This window comes from Mustela nivalis (assembly GCF_964662115.1).
Source record: "Mustela nivalis genome assembly, chromosome: 5".
In the NCBI taxonomy this organism is placed as follows: domain Eukaryota; kingdom Metazoa; phylum Chordata; class Mammalia; order Carnivora; family Mustelidae; genus Mustela; species Mustela nivalis.
The window spans coordinates 78,361,831-78,374,692 of NC_139024.1; positions in this window are offsets into that span (position 1 = coordinate 78,361,831).

A 12,862-nucleotide genomic window follows, 5' to 3' on the forward strand; every position below is an offset into this window, starting at 1 on the left:
AGCACTGGGAAGGAAGTGGCTTAAGCTAGGATTTTTTTAAAGCAATAATGGAAATAAATGTTATCTTTTGAGTAAGTTTAGTTATAGATTGCTATCTCTGGTGTACTATGCTCATTTTAGGAGTAGTCTTCTCAGTTGTCTGCTTATTAAGAACTGTAGATAAAGGGAAAAGATAAACCTTGTATGTACCAGTGTTTCATTTTCTCAATTAAGCTATACTTTACAGGAATCAGAAACACTAACTACTTTCCAGTCAGCAGTATACACTGTAGTTTTATTTTTCTGTCCATAGTCCCTTTAATCTTTTAAAAAAATTTTCTCAAAATATTTTCACATTCATTCTTTTGTTTATTTTTCACCAAAGGCTATAAGATAGGTAAGGTGGTATTATTACCCCCATTTTATAGATAACCAAACAACAACAACAACTATAACAAATAAAATAAAACAAAACAAAACCACACACAAAAATCCCAAAATCTGAGATGTTGAACTATGTGTAAGTCTCACTGGAAGTCCACAAATTAACTTCTAGCAGAGAACCTGGGTGTCCTGAATCATGACCTAATTTCATTTCTGAAAACATGAAAGTTCTTGATCTTGGAAAGGAGTTTTCCTCCATTGGCTTTCCCATTTACTTTATTTTAATAGGGTCTCCCTTGCCTTTAAATTGTCCTCCTTTGCCTCAGACCCCTGGTAAACAAACATTGCTCTAAATCCCTCCTCTTCTAGGAAGCACTGTGAATTGGCTAGGAATTGCCTTCTGCTAGCAATAGAGCACTGACTAAGAGCTTAAACTGCTGAGGTTTCTTACGATGAATTCTGCCCATAGGAGTCAGAGCAGCTTCCCAGAAAGTTGTGTTTAAGTTAGGACTAGATTGATAACAAAGAAATTTTTCTTGCTGACAAAGGGATCAGAGGAAGTCATCCCCATGTGTTCTGAATTGTGATGGAATCATATTAAGAAAAAAAAAAACCAAATTGGAAATGGTTCAGACACGTGGAGAGGCTCTGTAAAGGCAATGGAGATCCAGGTGCCTTCCATCTTTCTGACCCAGAGTTGTTAGTACATAACTTCTGCTATGTTAGTACATAACTTCTGCTTTGTCCCCTCAAATCAATATGTTGAAGCCTTAACTCATAGTCCTTCAGCATATGACTGTATTTGGAGATAGGCACTTTAAAGAGGTTATTTTAATTAAAATGAGCCCATTAAGGTGGGCCTTAATACAATCTGGTGTATTTATAATTTTATAATAAGAGGAAATTTGCACACAAAAAGGGACACCAGGGATGTGTTTGCACAGAGGAAAGGCCATATGAGGTCACAGCAAGAAGGCAGTCATTTTCAAGACAAGAGAGAGGCCCCAGAAGAAACCAAATTGCCAACACCTTGATCTTGGACTTTTAGCCTACAGAACTGTAAAAAATTGACTTCTGTTGTTTAAGTTAGTAAGTTAGTAAGTTATTTAAGTTAGTAAGTTTGTAGTATTTTGTCATGGCAATCCAAGCAGACTAATATAACTTCTATAATTATGGCTGCCTCTTACTCCAATATGACTGCTGAAACTCTAGCCATCAGTTTATTGTTTGTCAAAGACGGTTGGAGGAATGGGGAAAATTGCCAGCTATCTAACCCCTTTAGGCACATTTTCCAATAACAGAAAATTGCCAGCTATCTAACCCTTTTAGGAACGTTTTCCAATAACAGGAATGGGGAAAATTGCCAGCTATCTAACCCCTTTAGGAACGTTTTCCAATAACAGTCATTGCCATTTGCCTCTCATTGGCCAGAACTTAGTCACATGGAAGTCATATGTCTGCAAGGAAGGTTGGAAAATATGGTTATTAGCTAGGTGCATTGCCACCTTGACTATCTTGGGATTCTGTTTATTATTATTTTTTAATTGAGATAAAATTGGTATATAACATTATATAAGCTTCAGATGTACAACATTATAATTCACCATAAAGTGATCATTAAGCTGGCATCCACTGTGTCAGTTCAGATAAAAAATGAACACTAGAGGTTAAATCACTCCCAGGCACAGCTGGACTGGCTAAGGAACATGTAGTCATAGGCTCAAGAGATAGACATTTTTGCTTATCATTCAAAGGAACTTGTTGAATGCAACCCTACTAATTTACAAGTAGTTAATCAGCACTACCCTAAAGATATAATTACTAGATGTAGCTAATGTAATCTGCAACAAGCAGAATAAAGATATTTTTCAGATTTTAAGTGTCTTGAGATGGAACAGACTTCTGTGGAACCAGACAAAGTGGCATTGAAATTTATTAAGTAACATTTTCTAACATGACCTCATGGGCCTCTAGTCAGCAGGTTCAACTTTCTCAGGAAACTCCTGTCCCACATTTTGCCTTTAAAAATCCTCACTTGTAAGCCACTGGGGAGTTGAGCTCCCTGTAATGCTGGGTGGCACTACACCAATGAATAGTCCATCTTTCTTCTCTGAATAAGCACTGTGTCAGTTTTTATCAACTTACTGCACATTGGGCAGAAAAACTTTAGTTTGGTTACAATCACCTGTAAAATTTGAGTTGTCATTTATTACTATACAATTGACCCCTTTACCCATTTGCCTACCGCTTTACCCCCTTTTTCTCTGATAATGACCAATTTGTCTCTGTATCTGTGCTTTTTTCTTTTTTTTTTTAAGATTCCACATATGAGTAAAATCCTACAGTATTTATCTGTCTGACTTATTTTTACTTAGCATAATACCACCAAGTTCTGTCTGTGTTGCAGCAAATGGCAAAATTTCATTCTTCTTTATGGCTGAATAATATTCATATATATATATATGTATATACATATATATATATATATCACATTCTCTTTATCCATTCATCCATCAATGGACATTTGTTTTCATGTTTTGGCTATTATACTTAATGCTGCAATGAATATAGGATTGCATATATTTTTTTTATTTTAAACATCTTTATTGAGATATAATTCACCTACATACTATTCATCCTTTTAAATTACTGTTCAGTGACTGTTAGAATATTCACAGATATGTGCAACCAGCATCATAATCAATTTTAGAACATTTTTGTCATCCCAAAACAAACCCCATAGACATTAGCAGTCACTCCACATTTCTCCCCAAATCCCTTCCCTACAGCTCTATGGGTGTGTATCTTCCCAAATCAGCATTTTTGTGTTCTTTGATGAATACCCAGACATGGAATAACTGTATTATTTGGTAGTTTATTTTTAATTTTTTGAGGAACCTTCATACTGTTTTCCATAGTAGACACATCAATTTACCTTCCCACTAGCAGTGCACAAGAATTCCCTTTTCACCACATCCTCAACACCACTTGTTATTTCTTATCTTTTCTATGGTGGACCATGGTGGTTTTGATTTGTATTTCCCTGATGATAAATGATGTTGAGCATCTTTTCATGTGCCTGTTGGTCATCTTCACTGGAGGAAATCTTCACTGAAGAAAAGTCTATTCAGATCCTCCACACATTTTTAAATCAGGGTTTTTCTTCTGTTGACTTGTATGAGTTATTTATATATTTTGGATACTAATCTCTTGTTGTATGTGTGATTTGAAAAAATATTCTCCTATTTAAGTAGGTTGCCTTTTCTTTTTCATGGTGATTTCTTTCACTGTACAGAAGCTTTTTAGTTTGATGTATTCCTGTTTGGTTATTTTTGCCTTTGTTTCCCTTCCCTTTGGAGTCAGATCCACAAAAATATCAGTAAGATTGATGTTGCAGAGCTTAATAAACTGCTTTCTTCTAAAAATTACCTGGTTCAGATTTTAGTCTTGAATCCATTTTAGTGGATTTTTGGTGGTCTAGTTTCATTGTTTTGCATGTGGCTATCTTGTTTATCCAACACATTAATTGAAAAGGTTGTCTTTACTTCATTGTATATACTTGGCTTCTTTGCCATAAATTAATTGTCCATTTATATGTGGGTTTAATTCTGAGCTCTCAGTTCTGTTACACTGATCTTTGTGCTTATTTTTTAGACTAGTACCATATTCTTGATTGCTATAGTTTTTTGTGTGTGTGTAGTTTGAAATCAGGGAGTGTGACACTTCACTTTGTTCTTTTTTCTCAAGATCCCTTTTTCTATTCAGGACCTTTTGTGGTTCTATACAAATTTTAGAATTCTTCTAGTTTTTTAAAAAATGCCATTGGAATTTTATTAGAGATTGCATTGAATCTGTACATTGCTTTGCATAACATGGACATTTAACAATATTCTTATTTTAACAAAATTCTTATAATCCAAGATATTTGAATATTTTTTCATTTATTTGACCATCTTCAATTTCTTTCATAAATGTCTTATAGTTTTCAATCTAAAGGACTTTAACTTTCTTGGTTAAATATATTTCTAGGTATTAAATTCTTTTTGATGAAATGGTAAATAAGATTGTTTTTTGGATTTATTTTTCTGGATAGTTTATTATTGTATAGAAATGCCACAGATTTCTACATTGATTTTGTATCTCATTACTTTACCAAATTCATTTATTAGCTCTAAACATTTTTTTGAGACATCTTGAAGGTTTTCTCCATGGGAAATCAAGTCATCTGCAAATACAGCTTCACTTCTTCCTTTCCAATCTGGAAATTTTTTATTTTTTTAATTTATTTTTATTTTTTCTTGCCTAATTGTTGTGGCTAGGGCTTCTAATATAATGTTGAATAAAAGTGAGACTGGGATTCTTGTCTTGTTCCTGATCTTAGAGGAAAAGTTTTCAGCTTTACATGATTGAGTATGATGTTAGCTCTGAGTTTGTCATATACAGCCTTTACTGGTTCAGCTACACTCTCTCCGTATCACACTGGTGAGTTTTTATAATAAATGGATGTTGAATTTTGCTTTTTCTGCATTTTATTAAAGTATGCTCCATGCCCTATGTAGAGCCCAACACATGGGCTTGAACTCACAACCTTGAGATCAAGATCTGAGCTGAGACCGAGTCAGGTGCTTAACCAACTGAGCCACTCAGGTACCCATTTTTCTTCATCCTTTGAGATGATCATATGATTTTACCCTTCATTTTGTTATTTTTAAGTATTATGTTGCTTGATTTGTGGATTTTGAACCATCCTTGCATCCCTGCAATAAATTCTACTTGATCATGGTGTATGATCTTTTTAATGTATTCTTGAATTTGTTTTGCTAATATTTCATTGAGGTTTTTAGTATCAGTGTTCATCAATGATGCTGCCTATAATTATCATCTTCTTTTTAAAAAAGATTTTATTTATTTATTTATTTATTTGAGAGAAAGAAAGAGTTTGAGAGGGAGATCATAAGCAGAGAGGGGGACAGAGGAAGAGGCAGACTACCCATTGAGCAGGGAACCTGAAGTAGTACTTGATCCCAGGAGCCTGGGATCATGGCCTGAGCCAAAAGCAGAAGCTTAACCAACTGATCCACCCAGATGCCCTTTAATTATCTTTTTCTGTGTAATCTTTCTCTGGTTTTGGTATCAGGTTCATACTGGACCATAAAATGAGTTTGGAAGTATTCCCTCCTCTCCAATTTTTTGTAAGATCTTGAGAAGAATATATATTAAATCTTCCTTGAATGTTTGGTGGAATTCACCAGTGAAGCCATCTGGTTCTGGACTTTTATTTGATGAGTATGGAGCCCAACATGGGGCTTGATCTCATGACCCTGAGATCATGACCTGAGCTGAAATCAAGAGTCAGATGCTTAACTGACTGAACCACCCAGGTGTTCCTCTTGGGAGGTTTTTGAGTAGTGACTCAATCACCTTACTAATAATTGCTCTATTCAGGTTTCCTTTTTCTTCTTGATTTGGTTTCAGAAGATTATACATTTCTAGGAATTTATCCGTTTCTCCTAGTTTTTCCATTTTGTTGATTTATAATTGTTCATAGTAGTCACTATCCTTTTTATTTCTGTGGCATCAGTTTTAAGTTCTCTCTCATACATGATTTTATTTATTAGAACCCTATTTTTTTCTTGATTACATTAAAGTTTATCAATTTTGCTTATCCTCTCAAAGAACCAGTTCTTAGTTTCAATGACCTTTCCAGTTTTTTTTAAAGTATCTATTTTATTTGTTTCTGTCTTGATTTTTATTATTCATTCTTTCTATGGACTTTCAGTTTTGTTCTTCATTTTGCAGATCCTTTAGGTGTAAGGTTAGATTTTTTTTATTTGAGAATTTTCTTATTTCTTGAGGCAGACCTGTATTGCTATGATTTTTCCCTCTTAGAACCACTTTTGCAGCATCCCAAAGATTTTGGTATGCCACATTTCTGTTTTCACTTTTCTCTAGGTATTTTTAAAATTTCTTATTTGATGACCTATTGGTTGTTCAGTAGCATTTTATTTAGTCTTCATATTTTTGTAGTTTTCTTCTTCTAATTGATTTCTAGTTTTATATCACTGTGGTCAGAGAAAATATAGTATGATCTCAATCTTTTTTTTAAGTTTTTTGAGACTCTTTTGTGGCCTAGTGTGATCTATACTGGAAAATATTCCATGTGCACTTAAGAAGAATGTGTGTTCCTGTGTTTATTGTTGAAATGTTCTGTGATTTATTAGGTCTGTCTAGTCTAATGTGTCACTTAAGATCAAGTTTTCCTTATTAATTTTATGTTTTGATGATCTAGTCATTGATGTAAATGGGTGTTAAAATCCCCCACTATCATTGTATCGCTGTTAATTTCTCCCTTTAGTTCCATTAATATTTGCTTTATATACCTTGGTCCTCCTATGTTGGGTGTACCCATATTTATAAATGTTATATCTTCTTGTTAGATTTACCCTTTTGCCATTATGTAATGCCCTTTTTTGCCTGATAATACAACCTTAGTTTCAATTTGAACACTATAAGTATAGCTACACCAGCTTTCTCTTTATTTCCATTTACATGGAGTATCTTTCTCTATCCCTTTACTTTCAGTCTGTATGTGTCCTTACTTCTGAAGTGAGTCTCTTGTGGGCAGCATATAGATGGGTCCTTTAAATTTTTTTTTAATCCATTTGGCTACTTTGTCTTTTGACTAGATATTTTAGTCCATGTGCATTTAAATTAATTATTGATAGATATATACTTTTCGCCATTTGTTAACTGTTTTGTGAATGTTTTCATGGTTCCTCTTGTTCCATAGTTTTTCTTTCTCTGTCCTTAGTGGCTTGATGGCTTACTTAAGAATTATATTTAAGTTCCTTTCTCATTTTCTGTGTGTGTGAGTGTGTGTGTGTGTGTGTGTGTGTGTGTGTGTGTGTATTTGCCATAAGTCTTTGCTCTGTTATCTGTGAGGCTCACATATAGCTTTCTATGTATATAATGCCTGTTCTGAGAACATAAATTTGAGCAAATTCCAAAGCTTTACATTCCTCTTGACATTTCATATTTTTGATGTCACATTTTATGACTTTTTATTTTATATTTTCCTTAACCAATTATAGTAGTTTTAGTTAATTTTACTATTCTTGTTTTTTAAACATCATACTTTTACTTTATAACAGATCGATTTTCTACTTTTACTACATATTTATGTTTTGGGGGTTTTTTGGTTTTTGTTTTTGTTTTAGAGAAAGAAAAGGAGAGAGAGCAAGTGAGCACAGGTTGTGGGAAGGCGGGAAGCAGAGGGAGAGGAGAGAAAGAATATTAAGCAGACTCTACAACCAGCAGATGCAGGGCTTGATCTCATGACCTGAGAACTTGACCTGAATTAAAATCAAGAATTGGATGCTTAACCAACTGAAACACCCAGGCACCCCTATATTTCTATTTAGAGAACGCCCTTTAACACTTTTTGTAAGGCTGGCTGGTTTAGTGAGGAACTCCTTTAGCTTTTTCTTATCTGGAAAACTCTTAATTTCTCCTTTAATTCTGAGTTAAAACCTTACCAGGTGGGTAATTCTTGATTGGATTTTTTTTTTTCCTTTCAATACATTGAGTATATTGTGCCACTTTCTTCTGGTTCCCAAAGTTTCTGCTGAAAATATGCTGATAGCCTTATGAGGTTTCCATTGAGTTGTTTTTCTTTTGCTGCTTTTAAGATCTATCTTTAACTTTTACCATTTTCCTTATAATCTGTATAAATGTGGATGTCTTTGGGTTCATCTTTTTTTGGAATTATGGAGTTCCTGGACCTATATGTCTGTTTCCTTCCCCAGGTTAGTGAGGTTTTCAGTCATTATTTCTTCGAAAAAATTTTCTGGTCCTCTCTGTCTCTTCTCCAGCTGGGATTCCTATAATGTGAATGTTTTCATTTGATGTTGTCCCCAATGTCTCTTAAGTTATCTTCATTATTATTATTTTCTTTTTTCTCTGCTTGGTTGAATTCCATTGCTTTTCTCTTTTAAGTTGATTCAGTGTGGAGGGTGGAGGGCTGGTACATGGCCCAGCTGTGACACATCACTGCACTAAGGCATAGGGTTGGGCACATAACTCCATTAATCTTGAAGAGTGTGAAGAGAAAATATGGTAGTTAAAAATTATTAGGTTTAATTCAGAGGACATATTTTATAGCAAAATGTCAGTATAAAGTACAAGCTATGAAGAGAAGCTAAGGACTTTTCTCTTCATGTTGGTGATTAGATTTTAAGAGATTCAGCTACATATTTGGTAAATCAAAAATAACACCACTGAAGTAGGTTCTCTGAAATACTGTTGCTTTGATTTTGATATACTTCTCTGACAATCTAAAACTTCTGTTCATTTTATCCTGGATTTCCCTTTATAGAAGTAACAGAACAGTGAGTCATATGCATAAGTCTACGGATTTTAGCTGCAGACACATAATCTAAGATATTATAATATTATTAGATACAAGTTTTATAGCCATATTGTTCTGAAACTGTTTTGTTTTGGTGATGTTGGCTGAAAGGTGGTGTGAATTCCACACTCAGCAAAAAGAAATTCTAACATTAACCAGTCAAAAAAAAAAAAATGAAAAAAATGAATACTGTCTCCTTTCTCTAAGCATGGGGGAAAGAGTGGGAGTTTTTTTGTTTTGTTTGTTTTTTAGTTTCTTTCTGGAGTTTATCTTTCAGTAAATATGCATGATATTTTAAATCAGTGGTTTTCAAAGTGTGGTTTCTGTATTAACCTCACCTGGTGAATTGATAAGAATGCAAATGACCAAGCCTCACCCCAGATTCAAAAACTGGGAATAGGAAGTTCAGAAATCTACATTTTATCTAGCCATTCAGGTGTTTTTTTAATGAATGATAAAATTTGAAAGCACCAGTTTAGACTACAGATTTGGCTAGCAAATGTGGCCTTAAAGGCTTTAATCAAGTCTAACTTTGCATTTTTTCTTGCACTTAATAATTTTATTTGCTTTTATAAATCAGCAGTAACAATTTGAAAAGTAGTGTTTTTAGAACTGCAGCTTTTGATTTGGTACAAATTTGATTTTAATTTGCTCAAAATAATGCACTAACATACAACTCTAGAAGAAAATCATACATTGTTTTCCTCTTAAAGCTTGTATTCATTTTAAGATGAGTGATGTGAATTAGACTCTGATTAAAAACTTAGGGAAATGAATAGAATTTAGATGTTATAATCATATCAGGCCTATTATGTTTTTCTTCTAAACTTAATGCAATATCTTTATTAAGCATATTTTAATATCTCATTTAATTATTATTTACAGAGTAGAAAGTTTTGTCTGTGTGGCTGTCAGGTCAACAAGAAAAATTAAAGGATGCCAAAGGAATGGAATTGACCATAAGGATGATTGATGCTTTGAGAAATTAATGTATCCTGTTTTGAAAAATAATTGCCTCTGACATACCACATAGAATAGTCATTCATATATCAAATCTATTTCATATATATATGTATATATAATATCTACTAAAGATATGTGATGGAATGAGATATAATATTTAATGTGGAAGGACTTACCAAGAAAGGATTTTTGAATAAATATCTGAAGGAATTGACAGAAATGAGACCTGTGAATATCTGGGAGAGGAATAATCTGGACAGAGAGAACAGCAAAGAGTAAGGTCACTGAGTAGGATTATACTTATCCATTTCTAAATCATCAAGGAAGCTAATGTGGCTAGAGCAAAGTGAGCAAGGGATATAGTAGCATAAAACAAAGAAACCATATTGATTAATTTTACACAGGTTTAGGCCAGAGATAATTATATCTTCATGGCAGAAGTGAAGGTCATGAGAAATATACAGATTAAGGGTATATTTTAAAGGTAGATGTAGTAGCATTAGCTAATAGGTCGACTTAGGCAGTGAAAGAAAAATAAATAAATAAATAAATGAGTCTGGGTTTCTGTCCTGATCAACTGGATGATTGGAGTTGCTACCACTGGGAGGTAGAAGATTGTTAGGAGATGCCGTTTTTTTGGAGAACACTGGGAGTTTGATTTTGGACACAAAGCATTTGAAATGCATAGTAGATATGCAAGTGGATATGTCAAGTAGATATTTGGAGCTACAGGTCTAAGGTGCAAGATATCAGATGGGACTATAATTTTGGAAATAACTTATTGGTGGAATTTTAAAATACAATGCTACCTAAGATCACATAGGGACTGAGTATAGACACTTGAATTCCTATGTCATCCCTTTTGTCTCACTCCAGCACACACTAGAGAGATTGGCTGTAGATAGGACAAATGGTTCATCTAATAAGATAGAGGTGAGTGTAAACAGAGGGATACAGCTCTTGGATTGACATGAAGTGGTTAATGGTTAGAAGGAATTTTCTTGTTGCTTGTGTGTTTCAGTAAAATTGGAAGCAGGTCATTGGGATGAGAATGAAGAAAAGCATGTGGGAAGTTTGAGAAGAGAAGATATGAAATACTGGTAGATTCATTACTGCAGTTGGGGCCACCTAAAGTTTATGTTCATAAATTTAAGGGTGACCTAGCTGTATGGTACAAGCATGCATGGAGTAGACAATCAGCTGGATTTAACCAGAATTGAGGTTTTGTTTGGCACAGTAAAACCTTTTGAAATAGGGAAATAAGAACGATAGAAGCTTGTATAATCAATTTATTGTAGGCCACAGAGGGGATTTTAAAAAAGTGACTAGAATTATAGTACTAAAGGACCTGGAAACAGACAGAAAGTGGGGTACTTGAACCCAAGATTAAGAAAGAGGTACAGATATTATTAATGGCAATGTGTAGACTCTAACTTGGAAGTAGAACAGACTGTGGTATTTATATTTGCTTACTTTCTTGATGTTATTTATTTATATCACAAATCATAATTTTGTACTCCAGATTTTACCTTAAAAGTTATTATTATTTTTTATCAAGAAGAAAAATACTAATTTCAAGTAACACAACAGACTGAAACATTTGCTTTTGTCCTAGAGCCATTTTGAGAATCAGTCCAATAACTCATTTTCAAATAATCTTGTACTTCTATTGTTTCACCAGCTGTTTCTACTCAGAAAGTAAATGAAATGCCAAAGATGTTTACATAATGAAACCTGAATTACTGAGTTCTACTTCCCAAGAGTTAAGTGGTGTTAATTCTAAATGAGACTGTTGAATTTTTTTCTGGAATCATATCCAAGGCTGGGCCCTTTCTTTACTAATATGCATTATCCTTTCAAGTTGAAGTAGTTATTTATTTCTAGAAATTATATCTAAATTATTGTCTTTTGATGTTTTGCTACTCAACATTCTATCACACTAAGATTAAAGCCAATATTAAAAAGCATTTGTTTTGGGGCACTTGGGTGACTTAGTTCGTTAAACCTTGTACTCTTGATTTCAGCTCAGGTCATGATCTCAGGGTCGTGAGGTTGAGTCTCAAGTTGGGTTCCATGCTCAGTACAGAGGCTACCTCTCTCTCTCTTCCTCTCCCTTATCACCTCACCCTGCTTGCACTCTCACTCTCTCACTCTCTAAAATAAATAAATAAATCTAAAAAATTGTTTTTACAAAAATGTAATTAAGTACACCTGGAAATATCGCAAAGTTTCATTTAATAGGTACTCATATAATCTTGTATAATACTTGTTTTCCAGATGACAAATTAAATTAGTTAAAATACTTAGAAGCCAGAGTTCAGAGGACATTAAGTTCTCCTGAGTCTTGATTTAGTGATATGATATTAAACATAGCATCTGCCCACTGATTTCCTCAAATGTCAAAGAGACATTTTGAATGGATTTAGGCTATAAAAGCATTTGGACTAACCTGTAAATTAGATTTCATGCTTGTATTTCTTTTAAACCGGTAAAATAAGATGATCTTAGAACTTAATCTCAATAATAATTCACAAATAAGACACTTAACTAAGTATATAATTAGTATCCTGGGTGATTTAATTTTACTAGGCCAAGAATGTCAAACCTGAAAATAAAGAAATATATTCTGCCAATTCCTTCTCTGTCCCTAGCAGAGAGAATTTATCTGTCTCATTACTCTTTGGTGAATCTAACCTTGGCATTAGAGTCAGTCTCAGGACAGCATTATAGACAGCCAATACCAGTAGATAAACATTGACATACTAGAAGAACATTATTTAATGTTCAGACTCTAAATTGAACATTTGAAAGAATTAATACTTCCAAATATTTCTTTTATAACCAGAGAATAGTGTGAGTACTAAAAAATTCTTGGCTGAATAAACATAAATCTATGTTTAAATTAGATATGAAGTATTGCCAGGTATTAGGCATGAACTGTAAGAAAAGTTTAGGATATACAGTGTTAAATAAATACAGTTCACCATCAAAAATGTGAATTTGAACTGTGTAGTTCTACTTATACATGGATTTTTTTATAAATACAGTGTAGTACTATAAATGTATTTTCTCTTCCTTATGATATTCTTGATGACATTTTCTTTTCTATTGTTTGATCTTTTTAAAGAT